At 48.8% G+C, this 19,589-nt stretch overlaps 1 long non-coding RNA gene across 1 annotated transcript; it reads right to left on the bottom strand.

The window, feature by feature from the left end:
• Nucleotides 1-5,520: 5,520 nt before the first annotated feature.
• LOC139317505 (uncharacterized) lies at nucleotides 5,521-19,286 on the bottom strand. Its single transcript, XR_011600460.1, has 3 exons — nucleotides 19,218-19,286; nucleotides 18,866-18,929; nucleotides 5,521-5,964 (listed from the first exon to the last, which is right to left on the bottom strand). It is a non-coding gene; the product is annotated as an uncharacterized lncRNA (long non-coding RNA).
• Nucleotides 19,287-19,589: the final 303 nt, after the last annotated feature.

Raw genomic sequence — 19,589 nt, 5'->3', positions numbered from 1 at the left:
CCCTATGAGGGGGCAACACCTCACATTCCTCTTCGTTGAATACAGCTGCTAGGTCACTGTACTCCTCGGGGTACCCTACCGATGGCTGTCCTTCCCTGATTTCCCCTTTCTCCTTAACCCTACTGGTCGACTCTTCTGGTTCTGGCTCAGGGCCAAGACTTAAACGCAGTTTTCGGTACCCGCCTTCCCACCATATGGTAGGCCTCCACTTGTCCAACCAAGCCAGGCCGAGGATAAGGGGTTCGACCATAGTGTCAACAACTATAAAACGGACCTGTTCCCAATGGTCCCCTATTTCCAACCGGACCAACTCGGTTACCTGTGTTGCTGGCCTACCCCCCAATAATGACCCATCCATTTGTTCAAAACGTATGGGAGTATGCAACGCCACCATCTGTAACCCAAGCTCTATGGCTACAGACTTTCGAAGGAGGCATCGAGTACAACCAGAGTCGATGAGGGCGTCCTGTTGCGCCACCGCTGATGTGCGTAGGTGACGTAAGACCACTGGTATTACGAAAGGCCGTATCGGACCACTCACCATAGGGTCTCCGGTGGCTTCGTCCTCACTGCTGTCCGAGGGCATCGGAGTGCTCCGCTGAAGCGGAGAGGGCCTCAAAGTTATTGTTGACTCATGAGCAGACACCGATGTCGACATGGGTGTGGCGCCTTTGGACCATTCCGACGACGATCGGACTCGTTCTCGTCCTTTCCCAGCGGACGATGACGGTTTGGATGCAGCAGCTGTCACAGGAGGTATGGGACACTCAGCAGCCCGATGACCCAGCTGATTACACCTGAAACATCGAAGCGTACCCCTCCCAACTGGGAGGAGGGAGCGAGGGGGGGAAACCCCGGGCCCCGTGACCCCACGGGCTTCTCACTGCTGCGTCGTGTAGCAGGAGGCAAACTGGCCACCCCACAGGGCCGGAACTCCCGCAAACCAACGTCCAGGTCCACCGCAGCTTTAAACCACTCTGATATCTTTGGTGGTAGGCCTCTGTACACACACGCCTGTCGTAACTCTCGATCTAATCCGAGACGGAATTGATGTATGAGCAGGCGTTCCGGCCATGCACGGAGTCGGCCTGCCACAGCTCGGAATTCCTTAACATACTGCCTAGCTGGTCGGCCCCCTTGTTTTAACGCCACCAGTTCGGCCTCCAATAACTGAGTACGTGACTGATCCTCGAAGCGGCAGCGCAAAGCTTCCAGGAACAGGCCAACATCAGCCAATTCCTTGGCATGGTCGCTGTGCAAATCAGCGACCCAATCTGCTGCCTCGCCCGTTAGGACGGTGGTAATGGCCACCACCATAGCCCATTGGGATGGGAAGAGGTGACCATATAAATCCATGTAACTCAGTATTTGACTTAAGAAGAGGGAGACCCTGTCTGCACTGCCATCAAAGGTGGCCTGAATGGGGGGAGGCCCCCATTGTTGCTGTAGGTTTTGCCCTGGCCCGGGGCCCCACATGGGCCCCGGCGCCGCCGGCCGAGCATCCTGGGCGTCTCTATCTCCGCCTCGTCTTTGGGCGCCCCTCTGCTGGCCCATATATCCCTGCAGCCCCTGCTGGTCGGGACGGTGCGACCCTCTCTCTCACAGGCCCACCTGGGCCTGGCCTCGTGGGCCCCCCCGGGACGTGAACGGGGCAGTGCCGGTCAGAGGTTGTTCGCCCTTCTCGATACGCAACTTCGGACTCGCCAGGTGAAAACGTGACCCCGATGTGCTCTGTGACGTCCGCTGTCCCTGCCAAGCGCGTGACTCTGGTATCCATGGCTGCCACGAGGGGGCGTCCCGGAAGCTCGCCTCGCCGAACTTCTCTCGTAAAATATCCAGAGTGGATGCTCCCAACCCGGTGGAACAACTCAGCTCATAGTCGTCCTCCTCCGTCCACCACCGTTCCCTCCACCCCTGGAACGATGTCCCGTCTAGAGGGGACGGCAGCCACTCACCCGGCGGGAGCCTCTCGCCCCGGGAGCTACAGTCCTCCTTGTCAGGGGTCGTACTGCTCTGCCGAGCCTTTGGGCGTACGACCGTTAGGTCCAAATCCTCAGACGCTACGTTGTCTGATAACGCCTCCGCATCCTCGTCGAGCACCTCCTCGGTCGCCGGGGAATCAGTTGCTGCGCCCTCCGCCATGCCTCTGACCACCGCCGCTGCGCGAAGAAACGCCGACTTTCTGTCAAGCTGCGTTGCGGACTCCGTGTGTGAGGAAGGAAAACGCCTAACCACGACTTGCTGTAACAGTTTATTGATTGCACCTTCCTCCACGGGATACACAGCTAGGTTGACGGGTATGCAGGATACACAAAGTCGGCATTGGGAGCGGCTGCCTCCCAACGCAATTTAAACAATGCGCTAACAATGTATAACCACCGCCCTTCCGGGTGCTATTGCGCATGCGTTGCCAGAGCGGTGAGCAGCAAAAAGTTAACCCTTACTCGTCCGCAATTGTGTCCGGCCGCCTACCGTTACCCTAACACCCCCACCACCAGTGCTAACAGACCCCAAAGCCCCAAAGCCCCAAAGCGTCTATCGTCGATACCCCTCCCTCGTCTGGCTCCCGTAGTTCGGCACAGCGGTCGGGCCCACGATCCCGGGAGCGGGTCGAGGTGTCGAGCAGATCTCGACAGTTTCATGGGTGCTGTTGGATGTGGGCCCCAGCTGCTTCGCGGTGCCCTTTGGGAGGGGCTCTTGCGTCGGTGCCATTTTCTTTTGTTCAGGCGGGAGACATTGGGGCTCGAGTGTGAGGGGTGTTTGTTCTGGTTGGAACAGCAGAGGTTGGGGCCCTTTGGCTATCCTCAATCTGCGGGTCCCCTCTTGCCACCAGATAATTGGACCCCATTTGTCTAGCCAGGAAAGTCCCAGTATGACTGGATCGGCCATCTTGGGGGCTATTATGAACCGTATCGTCTCCCAGTGATCCCCTAGTTCTAGCTTCACTGGTTCGGTCAGGTGTGTGGCGCAAGTTCCGCCTACTAGGGTCCCATCAACTTACTCAAATCGAATTGGGTGGTTGAGCTTTTTAGCTTGGATCCCCAATTTTAGGACTGTGGGTAGATTAATCAGACACCTAGTGCAGCCCGAATCTATCAGGGCTTGGAAAGTCTCTTGGGTACCTGTCTTTGGGGCTGTTAGGCGTATGGGGAAGAGGAAAGGGTGGATGGGTCCGCTCACCATTGGGTCTTCACCCTTGTCCTCGCTGTCATACGAGTTGGGGAATTGGTCTCCATCATCCGGGACTCCCTTTGTCTCGGTCAGGTGGGCGAAGACCTCTGTGCTGGGGAGGAGCCTTCATGGCGCATCGGTGGCTCGCTTGGGGCCCCGTTCTCGTCGTGCCTTTGGCTGAGGGTTTGGCCTCGGGCCCGGGGTTCCACAGGCTGCTGCTAGATGGCCCATTCCTCCACATCTGTAGCATCTCATTGGGCTCCGCGGAATGAAAGGCCTTTGGGTAGGCCGTGGTGCCATGGTTCTTCGTCTGGGTTGTGGCCTCGGGTCCGATTGGTATCTCTTCCTGGCCTCTGGTTGCTTTAGCATGTTGTTGGCACGCAGTCCCTTTTCAACTTGCATCGCCACGCGGAACCATTCAGAGAGTCGGTTCGGGATGTCCCGATAAGCGGTCACTTGAGCGATCCGCTTATCTAGGTTTGTTCTGAAAAAATACACTAGCAGTCGCTCAGGTAGGGGAGGCAAGGTGCCCACGACTCTTCGGAATTCACGAATGTGTTCCTTGATGGGCTTCCCTCTCTGGATTAGGCTTCTGAGTTTGTCTTCTACATATGGGTCCTCCCCTACTTCCTCATACCTCGCCCGCAGTAGTTGCAAGAAATCATCTGCGTCTTGCAGTTGGGGGGCTCTATTCTTGTAGAGGGCTGATGACCAAGTCTTTGCTTCTCCCTCCAGCCCTTCTGAAATGGCATTGACCAGGGCTCTGGGGAATGGGTAAAGGTGCCCATAGCTCTCGATATAGACCTCAGCTGCGTCGAGGAACTGCGCCACCTGGTCTGGATCCCCATCAAATTTCCCTCTGAACCAGGGTGGCTCTGCCCTCGGTGGCCCATCCTCCCATGGCCGGGCTCTGTGTGCCTGTCTGGGTTATCGTTGGGTTTCTTCCTCATCTCTCATTCGGGGGTGGGGGGGTGATGCCTTGCGTAGGCTGGTATGCTTGCTGGGCAGAGGAGGAACCCATGGATGCAAACTGGGACTTTCCTTCCTTCTGGTGTGGGAGGGGGAAGGGCTGGGCCCCCTTCTACGGTGACTTAGTTCAACAGGGTCAGCTGGCCTCCTTCTATCTTTGGGCCTGCAGGATGGACCGTCTTCCAGGCTGATGGCACGTTCAAAAACTTGCTTTAACTCCTCCATGGGGCTTTCGAGTGGCAGGGTTGAAATTTCTTTCTGTCTGGCCTTCTGCCAATCCCATAACCAATCCGCCCTTCCCAATTCACTCAGGGGCTTCCCCTTACCTTTAGCGTCCGGAAAGGGGAATTCAGCTTCTGCAGATTTTGGCAAAGTCCACCAAGGTTCATCATTTTTTCTTCTCTTGGGCTGGAGCACGATCGTCTGTCCTTGGTAATCCTGTGGCAGTGGGGGGGGGGAAGGGGGGGTTGCAGCTTTGCTGGGGGAGGGGGTGGCCCCATTGCATCCAAGCTGGCTGGAGTAGGGAGGGGTGGCTGGTTCACAGCCGTTTGGAGTAGACTTTCAGTAGAGAGCTGGCTTGCTGCCATGGTTTCAGAACCTTGCCTCCAATCTGTCCAAACATCTGGTAGGGAGCTGGAGGGCTGGAGGTTTGCCAGTTTGGCTTGGAAAGTTGAGTCTTGTCCGTCTGTCAGACTTCGATGCTATCTCAAAATAAATGAATTTCCAAACTGCCAATCTTTAAGGAAATCTTTTCTTTAATTGAGCACAGCCACCGGATCATGACTCGATGCGGACAAGACTGACCTTTTGCCCCCCAATCCCTCCCTTTCCGATCCCCAAATCTCTGCTTCTCATTGGGTCTCTTCCAAGTCATTCTTCAGACTTCTTGTCTCGTCATTTCCCAGGAATGTCTCCCCCCTTCATTTCCACGACAATGCGACTTCAAAGGGATTTAGCAGGCAAACGTTCAGAGCTTATCTATCTCTCTCCTCTGCTCTCTATGCCAGCGTCGAAGCACTGACAGGCCCATTGACAAAGGGTGGGGGGCAGGAAGGTGGGAGCTGCTTTGTCTGTAAAATATGCTTCTCCATTTCTCATCCAGGGAAATATAATATTCTGCCTTTTTCATATTTCCTAAAATATTTCACTTTTCAAGGAAAGGGGTGGGTGCTAACTTCCTACAGTCTCTTTCCCCCTTTTATATTTTTTCCATTGTTAATCCCAATGTAATCTTTAAAGTTCTCATTTTTATTGTTACTCTCAGGATCTTCGGGCAACACAGGAATTCAAACACAACAAATTACCCACAGACGATGCTTTGATATGGGATGCTGGTTTAATTCTGTAGCTCCAAAAACACTGCAGTCATAGCGATGTAAAAACGGCGCTACGGACACGTAGCCCGCAGCCCCTTTATACCCCCCACCTAACAGCTATGGGACGTAGTCCGTGCCACGCCCAACCGCGCCCCTGGATCGACGAATCGGCGGCGATGGTGGATTAGCCAGCGTGGGATCCGCGTCCTTCTCGAAGCAGCACGTCCGATACCAATCAGCTGTGAGTGGGGCGTCATCCGCATCACAGAAACAACGGAAGCCCTACACCCGACGCACCTTTCACCACACCCGTCCGCCTATCCCTGTGTACTAATCCCCCACCCCCTATGTGCACGATCGCTGGCGCGGAAGTAACACAGCGCCCGGCCGCCGTTCGCGCCGCTGGCCATCCGCCGCCGAGGAGAAGGACCGAGGGGCGGCGGTGAGTCCATTCGTGTTGAGCGTGATGGCAGGTGCGACATGCGGCACCCCTTCACCAAGGTGTGTTCTGCAAGACATAAAGTAGAGTCGTTAACGCCTGTTAACTCCGGTGGCCCCGGTTTCATAGGGAATCTGCGATGAAACCGTTTCTGTAATTTGTTATCGCGGACATCCTCCCCGGGAACCCAGGACGCCTCCTCTTCAGGGTATCCCTTCCATCGGACCAAATACTTAAGCCGCCCTCTGCTCAACTTCGAGTCCAATATATCATCAATTTCATAATGACCATCCCTTACAGGCCCGGGGCATGGAGGTTTATCTCTGACCTGTGTCACGGGCCTAGGTATTTCGGCCCCCGTTTCCGGTTTGGTACTTTCAGTTTAATATATTTCGTGGAAAGATAGACTAAGTCTCCCACCTTGAGTGGATCAACATGTGCCCGCTTTTTATCCACCTGGGTTTTATACACGGTAGCTGCCTCATCTAACGCTTCTCTAATCTGTGGCCATAGTGTGCGTATTTTATCCGCCCATTCCTTTGGATTTTGCTCGCCTTCAGGTGGGTCCTCTAACTCAGGTATTGCAATGAAATCACGACCCGAGACAACACGGAAAGGCGTGAACCCGGTGCTGCTATGTACCGCGTTGTTATATGCAACCTCGGCGAATGGCAGGAGACTAGACCACTCGGTTTGTTGGTATGAGATGTAACACCGAAGGTACCATTCCACCATGGCGTTGGCTCTTTCAGCTGCGCCGTTGGTGCTGGGATGGAACGCCGAGCTAAGTCCTTGCGCTGAGCCTATGGCCTGTGTAAAGTTTCTCCAGAATCTAGCTGTGAATTGCACCCCTCTATCTGAAATGATACGCCGGGGTACCCCATGTAACCGATAAATATGTTGAATGAAAAGCTTTGCTAACTTCCTGGCCGACGGCAGTCCGCTACATGGGATGAAATGAGCCTGTTTTGAGAACAGGTCTATCACAGTCCATATAACCGTGTTTCCATTGCTTTCTGGTAACTCGACCACAAAATCCATACCAATCTCATCCCACAGCCTAATGGGACTGGCTACTGGCTGTAGTAAACCGAGGGGCTTCCCTGGCCGGGGTTTTGATTTGGCACAGACAGTACAGCTCGTGACATATGCCTCCACATCAGCCCGCATACGTGGCCACCAGAATTGGCGCCGGGTCAGATGTAGTGTTTTGAGGAACCCAAAGTGGCCGGCGGGTTTGGCATCATGGCATCTCTGTAGAACAGCCTGTCGCAGTGCGCTAGGGATATACATCTTATCTCCTTTCCATGCTATCCCGTTGTTGTATGTGAGTAGATGTGTGTTATCCGCCACCCATTTATCCTGCGCCGTGGCCTCCCGTACCGACTCCTCCCAACATCGTTGGACCTCTGCGCTGGATGCCGCCCTCCCTACTTGGGTGCTACCAGGGAGGATGGCTTGAACAACGTCATCCCGCTTGCTATGGAACTGGGGCAACCGTGATAGAGCGTCAGCTAGGAAATTCTTCCCTGCTGGTACGTATTTCAACACAAAGTTGAAACGCTGAAAGTATTGGGCCCACCGCACCTGTTTGGGGGACAATCTTCTGGGAGTTTGTAGGGCTATCAAGTTCTTGTGGTCTGTCCAGACCTCAAACGGGGTACGCGCCCCCTCCAGGATGTGCTGCCAACTAAGGAGAGCCCATCGGACAGCGAAAGCCTCCTTCTCCCATATAGCCCACCCCCGTTCTGTAGCACTGAACTTTTTTGACGTATACATGCATGGCTGCAATTGTCCCTGGTTATTGGGTTGTAACAATACAGCCCCCACGGCCACATCACTTGCATCCACTTGCACTATAAAAGGGATTTCCTGATTGAGATGTCGTAGCACTGGAGTCTGCGCAAACTGAGCTTTCAGAGCGTCGAAAGCCATTTGACAGTTCGGCGACCAGTTCAGTTTCTGACCTGGCCATGGCTTACCTTCCTGTCCCCGGGTTTGCAAGAGGTCGGTGAGTGGTAATGCTATTTGGGCAAAAGAGGGAATGAATTGCCGGTAAAAATTTGCAAACCCGAGGAAACTTTGTAATTGCTTCCTTGTTTCTGGGGTTTGCCATTCCAAGACTGTGCTGACCTTTTTCGGATCCATTGTTAGACTGTCTGTAGAAATCCTGTAACCAAGGTAATCCAACTGGGTACGGTGGAATTCACATTTCGACACCTTAACATATAACTTGGCGTCCAGTAGTTGGCGCAGTACCTGGCGGACTAGCTGTATGTGTTCATCCATCGTTCTAGTGTAAATCAGGATATCGTCCAGATATACCAATACACCACGATATAAGTGTTCATGGAGTACCTCGTTAATTAACTGCATAAACACCACCGGGGCGCCTTGCAGTCCAAAAGGCATAACCCGAAATTTATAACTCCCTAGGGGACAATTTAATCCGTTTAATCTGTTTAATCCGAACCCAGTAATACGCCTCCCGCAGATCTAACTTAGTGAAGTACCGCCCCGTTGCCAATGTGGCCAGAAGGTCTTTTATCAGCGGGAGGGGATATAGCGGCTCCACGCTCACAGCGTTTAAACCACGGAAATGGACACATAAGCGAAGGCCCCCATCCTTTTTCTCTCGAAACAGGACTGGGGCAGCCATATGGGCTCTGCTGGGCTGGATAAAACCCCGGGCTAGGTTTTTATCTATATATTTCCGCAGTTCATCTACCTCTCGTGGTGTCATTGCATACATTCGTGGTTTAGGTAACTTAGCACCAGGTACAAGTTCTATAGCACAATCTGTTCTACGGTGGGGTGGCAATACATCACATTCCTCCTCGTCAAACACACCTGCCAGGTCCGCATACACATCAGACACCCCAGACGTCAGGGGCTTCATCTCACGTTTATCCCCGTCGGCCACCTGACCGGATGGTTCTAGAGCGCTTGGCTCAGGGCCTAGTTCAAGGCAGAGTTTGCGGTACCCTCCTTCCCACCAGATAGTCGGTTTCCATTTGTCCAACCATGCTAACCCCAAGATGATGGGCTCAATCATGACGTCCACCACCACGAACCTGAGACACTCTCTATGCTCCCCTATCTTCAGTTGCACTGGTTCTGTAACATGTGTAGCAGGAGTCCCCCCCAATGTCGTCCCGTCCACCTGTTCAAACCTAATAGGGGACCGCAATGGATGTAACCATAAACCTAACTGTGTGGCTAACGCTCGTCTCATCAAGCAACGAGTACAGCCAGAGTCGATTAGCGCTCCCTGCTGAACCTCCAGACCCCGATGTGTATTCTCTAACGTAATTGGGATCAGGAAAGGATGAACAGGAGCACTCACCATCGGATCTTTGTTGCTGTCCTCCTCGTCACTATCCCCTTCCACCACAAACACATCGCCAGTGCTGGAATGCTCCGCCGGCTCGAGTGGTGACGTGTCGTTGCTGGACTGTTGAGCCTGGGCCACAACCTTGGATCGCTCCAACATCGCCCGTTGGCATTCACGACCCTTCCCCCCGGTCGCAGGTGTCTGGCTTGCAGGTTGTTGAGGAGGTGGGAGGGGACAGTCCAGAGCCCTGTGGCCCACTTGATTGCAACGGAAACAACGAAACATCGGCCGATGAGCGGAGTCTCCGGGTGCTGTAGGAATGCTTCCTCGGCTGGGCGCAGACCGCTCTGGAACCTTCCTCAACTGGGATGGTGGTCCTATACTGCTCCTGATGCGGAATTCTTTCAACCCCACATCCAATTCTATGGCCGCCCGAAACCATTCTGGCAGACGTGGCGGCAGCCCTCGATATACGCATGCCTGTCTCAAGTCCCGGTCTAGTCCCAAATGAAACTGATGCACAAGCATGCGTTCGGGCCAGGCCCGTAACCGCCCAGCGATGGTCCGGAATTCCTTAACGTAGTCTTTGGCAGGCCGGCCCCTTTGTCTTAAGGACACTAGCTCTCCTTCGGCCTGTTGCGTTCTGGAATCATCCTCGAACCGAACCCGAAGGCCCTCCAGGAAAAGGCCAACATCACTTAGTTCACGGGCGTGGTCACTGTGTAGGAATCATTCAGCTTCCCCCGTCATGACGGTAGTGATGGCAACCACCATTGACCACTGGGTCGGGTAGAAACGGCCATAGAGGTCCATATAGCTAATGGCCTGGCTTAGAAAAAGTGCCACCTGGTCCAAACTCCCATCGAACGTTGCTTGAAACGGGGGTGAGCCCCACATAGGCTCGGCCCCCCAGGGACCCGATGTCCAGGATGGTACGGACCCGGGCTGACTGGCTGGTATGCCCCTGGGGCCCTGTGAGGGCAACCTCCGCCCTGGGTCAGTCCGACGCCCATCCTGTGCGGGCCGACCCCTGTCATCAGGGCGAGCCCGACCTATCCTGGGCATCTGTAGGCGGGAGACCCTCACATCTCTGTCTAGCTGTCCCCCGATCCACCCTCAACTTAGGGCTGGCTAGACAGAAATGGGTATCTGCTGTAGAAGGCCTCGCTCCCCCTTGCCAGGTAGCAGAGGACTCCACCCCCCCAGCCCATGGTTGCCAGGACTGTGCGTCCCGAAAGCTGGCCTCCCCAAACTTCTCCCTCAGGACATCCAGGGTCAAGGGACCCAGACCGGTGGAATAGCTCCACTCCCCCCCTTCCTCATCATCAATCCACCGTCGTTCTCTCCACTTGAGAAACCTCTCATCCGTAGGGGGTGGGGTCGGCACTCTCCCACTGCCTCCAGGACCGGTAAGGGCTGAACTATTCCACCATTCCCCGGAGGTAGCAGGTATCCCGTCTGGTTTCCCCTCCGGCTCGCCTACCCCCTCACCTTGGCTGTCTGCCCGTTCTTTTGGCCGAACGACAGGGGTGGGGGCGTCATCCGGGGCCCCTGAGCTGGCCTCCACCTGCTCCTCACCGGCTGCGTCCGCCACAAAGATATCAGGATCCAAACCCTCTGCCATCCGTCAGTTTCCTTGCTTGCTGTAAGTTGAAAGAAAAGCGCCGTTTTCCTCTCAGGATCTTCGGGCAACACAGGAATTCAAACACAACAAATTACTCACAGACGATGCTTTGATATGGGATGCTGGTTTAATTCTGTAGCTCCAAAAACACTGCAGTCGTAGCGATGTAAAAACGGCGCTACGGACACGTAGCCCGCAGCCCCTTTATACCCCCCACCTAACAACTATGGGGCGTAGTCCGCGCCACGCCCAACCGCGCCCCCGGATCGACGAATCGGCGGCGATGGTGGATTAGCCAGCGTGGGATCCGCATCCTTCTCGAAGCAGCACGTCCAATACCGATCAGCTGTGAGTGGGGCGTCATCCGCATCACAGAAACAACGGAAGCCCTACACCCGACGCACCCTTCACCACACCCGTCCGCCTATCCCTGTGTACTAATCCCCCACCCCCTATGTGCACGATCACTGGCGCGGAAGTAACACAGTGCCCGGCCGCCGTTCGCGCCACTGGCCATCCGCCGCCGAGAAGGACCGAGGGGCGGCGGTGAGTCCATTCGTGTTGAGCGTGATGGCGGGCGCGACAGTTACTACCCACATAATCATTTAATTTTCCATGGTTAATCTCTTTGTCTTTGTCTTCTTCATTATCTATCTTTCTTGCTTCTCATTGGTTATTTCCTTGTCAACTTGAATGTGCTCTAACACAATTTTTGAATCATCAGATTTCGGTTTTCCATGCAACATTGTAGTCATTTCCCTTATTTCCATTTTCAGTGATAAGTACATCATTTTCATCATTTCCTTAAGTTCCTGCACCATTTTGTTCTTTCTAAGTTAGTATTATTTCAATTTAAAGTTGCGTTGTAATCCTCTTTTAATCATCAAAGTCAAGTTGCTTGCAGACAAACAAACCCTCCTTAGTTCTCACAGCTGTTATCTCTTTCAAAGTTCAAAGTTTTTTTCCAAAACAAAAATTCAGTGTTGTAATGATCTTGTTTCTCCTGAAGATGTCTCTCTACAATCCACAATTCCAATCAGCAGCCTAAAAAAGTATCCATTTTGTTTACAATCCACTTTAACACTCTTTACTAATTTAGTTTTTTCCCCCTCTTCTTTTTTTTACCTTTATATACACCAGATCAGTTTATAGTCCAATCCAAATTTACAAAGTCCAAATTCCAACTTTATATTCCAATTCAAGTTCAATTTAAAATCTTTAGCCGGGCTTTTCTATTGCGAGCTTTTCTTCATTCTTTAATCTTCCTTTAAAATTCAAAATTTTCTAAACAGTTTATATCCTGTTCTGTTCCAAAGGTATTTTCTTTTGGGTTTCTTTTTCTTATAATCAATTTAGTCTCTCCAAATTCAATATCCACATTTAAAGTTTAAGCATCAGATTCCGTTTTGGGCTTTAATGTTTTTCACTTTCGCTTTCTCCTTTCAATTATCTCCCCCGACGCTATTTAGCTGCTGTTTCCACACCAGAGTAACTTTAAGAGTTTCCAATTTTTTCCTTTATTACCTGTGAGTTAGCCAATCACTCACCCGGTACCAATACTCCATCCAAGTCTTGCCTTCGGAAGTTGTGGGAGCTTCATCACTTGAGACTTTCAAGAAAAGATTGGACTGCCATTTGTCAGAAATGGTATAGGGGTTGGACTAGATGACATATAAGGTCCCTTCCAACTCTGTTAATCTGTTAGGAACTCCCAGAATTCCCCAGCCAGCATGGCTGGCTGCGGAATTCTGGGAATTGAAGAACGTAAGATTAAAAATTGCCAAGATTGGGAACCTCTGCTCTACATCATCTCTTCCAATCTGACTATGATTTAATCATGTCCCAAACAAACTTTTTCAAAGAAAAACATAGTCCAGTTGCCTCTTGAAAAAGCACCTTTGGGACAACCATGACCTGGATGACTGAGAATCTGCATAGAGATTTAATCTTGTGTTATCAAGTTGGCATTGACTCTCAGAAATCACATAGATATGAATAATAGATCACATCATACAATTTGGACAATAAATAGAGTCAGATGTCTTACATAGTTTTATCAAGTCCTTTTCCACTTAGTTTGAAGACTTGGGTCTCTTTCCTGTCATATATTCTCACAACCAGAATACAGAATAACAAAATTGGAAGGAATTTTGGGTGTCTTCTAGTCTAACCCCTTGCTCAAGCAAGAGACACTATACTATTCCAGACAGATGGCTGTCCAGTCTCTTCTGAACAAACCCACTCTGGATGTGTTTTAGAAAGAGAAGTAAAAATCAGGCAAAGGTTTCTCAAGAAGCTGCATAGCTGAGTGGGAATTGGTACCCAGGTCTTCCCACTCCTAACCGCTAGGGGACACTCCCTTTCAAATAAATATTTGCTAGAACTGGCTGCAGTCAAGTCAAGTAAACAATACAAAGGCAGGCAAAGGCAAACCATTTGGAAAACACCCACAATCATACAGGCTGCATATTTTCAGTTCTGTAGCTATCTTAGCAAGTAAATTCATTTCTGTCTCCCATTCTACTTCATTCCAAGCATATCAATGTAGCCCATAGCATCCAGCTGACAAAGTGGGGTCTCATCAGTGGTGGGTTGCCCCTGGTTCGGACCGGTTCGCAAGAACCAGTAGTAAAACTGGTGGGAGGCCCCACCACCCCGGATGTTGTCATCGGCGATCTGCGCATGCGATCCTACTGCGCGTGCGATCCCGTTGCGAACCAGTAGTAAAGGTAAGTAGAACCCACCCCTGGGTCTCATATATAAAATCTCTAGCAAAAAGACTGCAGGATTTTTAGGTTTGTGTGGAAGCAAATTAAAATGAACCACATTAACAAAAACTTTTATTAGAAGTGAAAGGAAACTACTGGATTTCCTTAACCGAAGTCGATCTTATCAAATCCAAGGACAAAATAATTGCTGAATGTACAATATCTATCTTCCTCTGTGCAAGAATCAGCAGTTGCTGCTTAGAAAAGGGTTACAGTCATACTGATTAGATCATGTTGTCTCTTGATAAGATTCATGTTTTGCATAGTATTATGATGTGCTGTGTTCTACCTCTTACAAGCTGGACATGGGTAAAATGCACGTTTCTCTGTCTGGACTCAGGTCATTTTTGTTTATTTGCATCCCACCTTTATTACTTTTACAAATAACTCAAGGCAGTGTTGTGACCCAGGCCCAAGTAGGTAGTAATTGACGCAAACAGTTCCAAAACAAACAGACTTTATTAGAACTGCTGAGAATTAACTCATTCTCAGCGTAGTCCAAACTAAATTAAAACAAACTCTTCATAACACAAATTCTTCAGTCTAATCACCATGTCACTGCGTTATTTTATTTACCAGCTGAGCTTCATATTTCTGGACTATCAGACTTTCCGTACCTTGCCAAGAATTGTTATCAAAAGTTACTACGCATGTCTGCATCCACCCACATTCCTTCACTTGCTTCACACTCTTTTCCTTTGTTCTCTTGCCAGAAAGGTCCGTCTGGACCGGCAGGAGACCTCGCTTGCCAAAATGTAGCAATTAACTTTTCTTAGTTAGTGAGGTGTTTTATTTTCTTTATAACAAATAAATGAGTTTTATTAGAAACTTTTCTTCGCGTTTCTTTTTCAGAATATTGCAACAAGGAGGAGCCACGATCCATCCTCTAATTAACCAGGGTGATTTGTCCCAGAGCCAAACATGGGATTAATCAACGCCCTGACACACCAACCTTGGTATAATTAGGCAAACTGCCAAAGGCTTCTCTTGGCAAAAGTTCAAAAGCAGAAGACGCCAACAAGAGATAAGTGCTGCAATACTATCAACGTTGTTTTCTGACAAAGAGCCCAAGAGCCGTTGCTGGTCTTTTAAGCCTTATGGGAGGGGCCAATCATCTCTTGGCCCTACTCCTGAGTCGTCCTCTTTGCTTTAGCTGCTCTTGCCTTCTGGCAGCTCGTCATACGTGCACTAGGAACAGGCTCCTCCTACTCCTCTGCCTCTCTACTGTCAGCTTCTGGAGGCTCCAGAGTCTGCACGTCACTCCCCGATGGCTCTGGCCCCATCTCTGCCTCTGACGCAGAGCCCTCATCCAGGCTTTCCCCAGCCTCCAGGACTGGCCCATGTTCTTCCTCAACCTCATCACTGTCTGACTCCGCTGCCAGCTCCGCAGGCTGCTGGCGAACTACAACAGGCAGCAAACATATTCCACACACTTTCCTCCTCCTATTTTTCCCACAACAACCCTGCAAGGTGGGCTGGGCTGAGTGACTGGCCCAAGATCACCCAACTGGCTTTTATGTCTAAGGTGGGACTAGACCTGAGGATCTGCTGGTTTCTAGCTTAGAGTCTTAACCACTAGACCAAACTGGCTCTGGTCATAAGCTGCCTATCCACTTTTTAAGAAGTCATTTTATGCAGTTGATAAAACGGTTTGTGACCATTACAATTGATGCCCAAATGCATATATTAATCTAATCAGCAACATTGGACTTGGTTTCACTGCAACATGGTTATTTTTCTTTTGGCATTAGCCAACTTATGGAGCTGAACTCATTATGTGCAGATTGAAATCCTGCTCAACCATAAAACTTTTAATCTAGGCTATTTTGTTGCAGTACGCCAGACAATTTCTTTCCTTGTGACATCTAACCCTGACTCACAATGAGAAAGTGAAAAATGGCTGCCTTCCCCTCCCAGGCCAATATTGTCTCCTTTGGCTTGCAGTGGTTTTCCAAAATACCCAAGCACAGAATAATTGTTCAGATCCCAAGATATGCAATCCATCCCCACCTCCTTTTTACTGTAATGTAGCGTTTGCACTGGAGAAGAGCCTAATGCTGGGAACGACTGAGGGCAAAAGAAGAAGGGGACGACAGAGAATGAGGCAGTGGTGGGTTTCTACAAGTTCACCCCCGTTTGGGCGAGCCGGTAGTGGCGATGGTGAGCTGAGAGCGAACTGGTTCGCTCCAACCTTTTTTTTTTTTTTGAAAAATATTTTTTTTATTTTTTTCCAAACATAAACATAAAATATATCTTTTAAGAACGAAGTCTTGATCCGGTCATAGATAGGTACAATCGCTTACATTCCTTTAACAAGGTCTATTCCCAATTTCCCCATTACATCTTTTAAAATTAAAAAACAAAAGTTTTTAACACAAATTCTAACATCTTATTCTAAACCAGTCTATTGTGTCACCAAAACCTTAATTTCCAAATAAACTCTACTCATTTTTTATATCCAATTATCAATCAAAATTCTATCTAGCTTAATTCCCTCCCTTACATCTTTTAACATTAAAATCAAAAACACAAATTTTAAAAAATATTCTAACATCTTGATCTAAGTGTTTACCTTACTATTTTATCACCACAAATCTTAGTTCCCAAATATGTACAACTCTATTTTTATTTCAATTTATAAATCAACATTTTAGCTATATTCCTTAATCTCTAGACCCATTTCAGCCTGGCCTAACTCTCCTCTTTTAAATTTTTTAATTCGTGATTTTATAAATTGGGTGTTTTAATCTGTGTTTCGGCCAAAATACTTAATAATTTTAAGGGATTTTTAATATTTGTATTATCTGTATTTTATCTTGGCTGTTCACCGCCCTGAGTCCTTCGGGAGTAGGGCGGTATAGAAATTTGATTAATAATAATAATAATAATCAAATCTTTAAGTCTTAAACTTTAACAATTACACTTAATTTTTTAAAATTTGTCATCTAATACAGATTTCAATTTACTCAGATTCATCTCATACTCATTTTGCTTCATTTTAGTTGTCTTCCAACATATTTTTTTTCACCCCGTATTATTTTAGGTATTTTCCAACATATTCTCCTCTATATCTCCAACTATTTGTTTGGCTGACTTCCAGCATATTTTGTTTTGGCTGATTTCCAGCATATTCTCCTCCATACCTCCAACTATTGTTTGGCTGATTTCCAGCATATTTTGTTTTGGCTGATTTCCAGCATATTCTCCTCCATACCTCCAACTATTATTTGGCTGATTTCCAACATATTCTCCTCCACCTCTCCAACTCTTGTTTGGCTGATATTCAACATATCTTATTTTAACTGTTTTCTTTTCAATATATTTGATCTGTTATTTAACTATTTCCTAACATACTCTTCCAGGGTGACTCCCAACATATTTCTTAATATTAATCATTTCCAGCATACATTAAGTTCAATCACAATTGTATATCTTGTTTTGTCATCCAATAATACATTAATCATTCAAATTTAATTATATTTACCATTCTCAACTTTGTTTACAATTTAAAATTAAAACATATTATATCAGGCATATTCTCTTCTTATTCTCTCATAATCTAATAAGTTTTCTTAGGTTTATCTCATATTAGTATATACTCTTGTATTTTTATAAAGATCTCATTTTTAACCTTTGCATCAATTTTCTATTTTAATTACCTTCTTTTATTCTTCATCTTTATTCTATTAGCACCTGTTTGTATTTAAAAGTCATTTAAACATTTGAACATTTAAACGTTACTTTTTAATTTTATCTATTTTATTTCTTCATTTCCCTATCTGTCCATAAGCATTCCACTTCAAAATCCGTGTTTCCATGTTTGAAACTCTATGTCACTTTAATTCTTTTGTAACATCTGTTCCATATAAAATCCATCAGTTTCCCTTCTTTTGTTCCTGCGCCACATCTTTTGTTCCTGCGCCAGTTAATTTCGATTTTAATAGTTCCATTATATTTCTTCTTTCTTCATCAAATCACCCATAGACAGAATAGGAATCTCCAAAATCCAAAAGTCCATAGTTATTTTCAAAATAATCCAAACCAAGTAGCAAGTCAAAATATTTCTTTTTCAAGCAGAAGGCGAGTCTCTACAATCCACACTTTCACTTAGTCACAGCAATCTCCATTTTGTATCCATTACGTAACCATCCGTTTGTCTCTCTTCTTTTAACTTTTAAAGGTGTTAAATCCATAGTTATTGCTTTTTGCTTTTTCCAAGGATCAAATCAATTCCAATTTAAAGAAAAACCCAATTTTCTAATATATTAATAATCAATTCTACCAAGTCAGCCTGTACCAAGGCAAATTTCTTAATGGGTCTTTGTCTCCTCTTATTACTTTGTCAGATCTTCATGCCCCACAAATCTACAGCCGCTATTTAAAGCTGGGGGTCTTATTGATAAAAGTCCATACTCAAATGTTGCTTCCCGCCAGGGTTGGTGTCACTCACCCGGCTTCGAAGTACCTTGTTCTTTCTTCTTTCCTCCTGCACAATTCTTTTCCCGGTTTGTTGCGGCTTCATGGCAGCCGCCATGGCTGCCGCCCCCTGCCGCCAACTCAGAGGGTTCCCTCTGGCCTCTGAGGAACTTGCCTGTTCCTCTCAGCTGTCCGAGCCGCCCCTCTTCTTCCCCCGTCCCTGCAAGATGGGTTTGGTCCGAAGACCCATCGGCGGCAGTTCGTCAGTCGGGGTTTTCGCGGGGCTCATCAGAGCCCGCTATTTCCCCGACTGCATCACCACGACGCCAAACCGGAAGTCCCCTGGTTTGCTCCTACCTTCAACTGGGCCCTCCCGCCCGTGCACTATAACTACCTATATTCGTTCGTTTAGCCCAGCTGATAGGCACTGCAGAGTGGATTGCTGTGCCTCAGCTGTTCTGAAATGCAATGCGCTTGCGCAGAACGCAAGTTTGGCGTGCGCGAAGCGAACCAGTTGTAACACCGGTTGAAACCCACCACTGGAATGAGGTGGCTGGATGGAGTCATTGAAGCAGTCGGCATGAGCGTAAATGGACTCCGGGGGATGGTAGAGGCCAGGAAGGCCTGGAGGAACATTGTTCATGGGGTCACGATGGGTCAGACACGACTTTGCAACTAACAACAATAAGCGTTTGCAACTCCAGAATTCAATAAGACACCTCCATAAGATAAAGATGTTTTAGGGGAAGAAGTTCCTACTATAGCAATGACGATGGTGCTTACATTATTTACATTTTAATATCTGGAATTTAAAAAAGCAATATTTACCAGCCGAAAAGTCAATTTCAGCAGTGTCCTGTTTGCAGGATCCTCTGTTTCATCAGTTCAAAATCTGCCAAACACAGAAGGCTATCACATTAAATGCATATATTCATCTAATCAGCAACATTGGACTTGGTTTCACTGCAACATGGTTTATTTTTCTGGCAGTAACCAACTTGTTGTACCGAACTCATTACATGCAGGTTCAGATTCTGCTCGACCATAACACTTTTAACCCAGGCTACTTTGATCAAAGTTTATTGGTGCCATCTACAAGATGCCACTTTCGCTGTCAAAAGATTTACCACCCCAACTATCCCTCTAGACCCCGTTTCCAAAGGAAAAAAAGGTGCCCCACCACAGCCCGGTCCTCTGCAGGCAACAGCGTAGCCAAAGGCGCTCTTGCACCGGCCCAAGGCCCGTCGGCTTCAGGGCCGGCCCACCCGCGGCGCGCCACCCAGCCGCGCCTCCCGCCCCCGCCCCCACGTCGTGCCGAACAAAGCGCGTACTCCCTGCGCGCGCATGTCCCCTCCCCTTTTATCAGCTCTGCAGTTTATTTGCATAGTCGCCCCGATTGGCTGGGCGGAAAGAGGAAGGAGCGGAGGGGGAAGCCCGCAGAAAGAAGGGAGGGAGAGGGGAGGGGAGGGGAAAAAAGTGGGGAGTGGAGGAGACACCTTTGTTTCACATCCTGGGTTTGTAAACAAGAGGAAGTATAGACCCCCAGCTGGGG

The sequence above is a fragment of the Pituophis catenifer genome, unplaced genomic scaffold, assembly GCF_029215685.1.
Source record: "Pituophis catenifer annectens isolate HBS135680 unplaced genomic scaffold, rPitCat1.0.hap2 SCAF_5, whole genome shotgun sequence".
In the NCBI taxonomy this organism is placed as follows: Eukaryota; Metazoa; Chordata; class Lepidosauria; order Squamata; family Colubridae; genus Pituophis; species Pituophis catenifer.
This window is presented reverse-complemented; position numbering and strand designations above follow the sequence as displayed.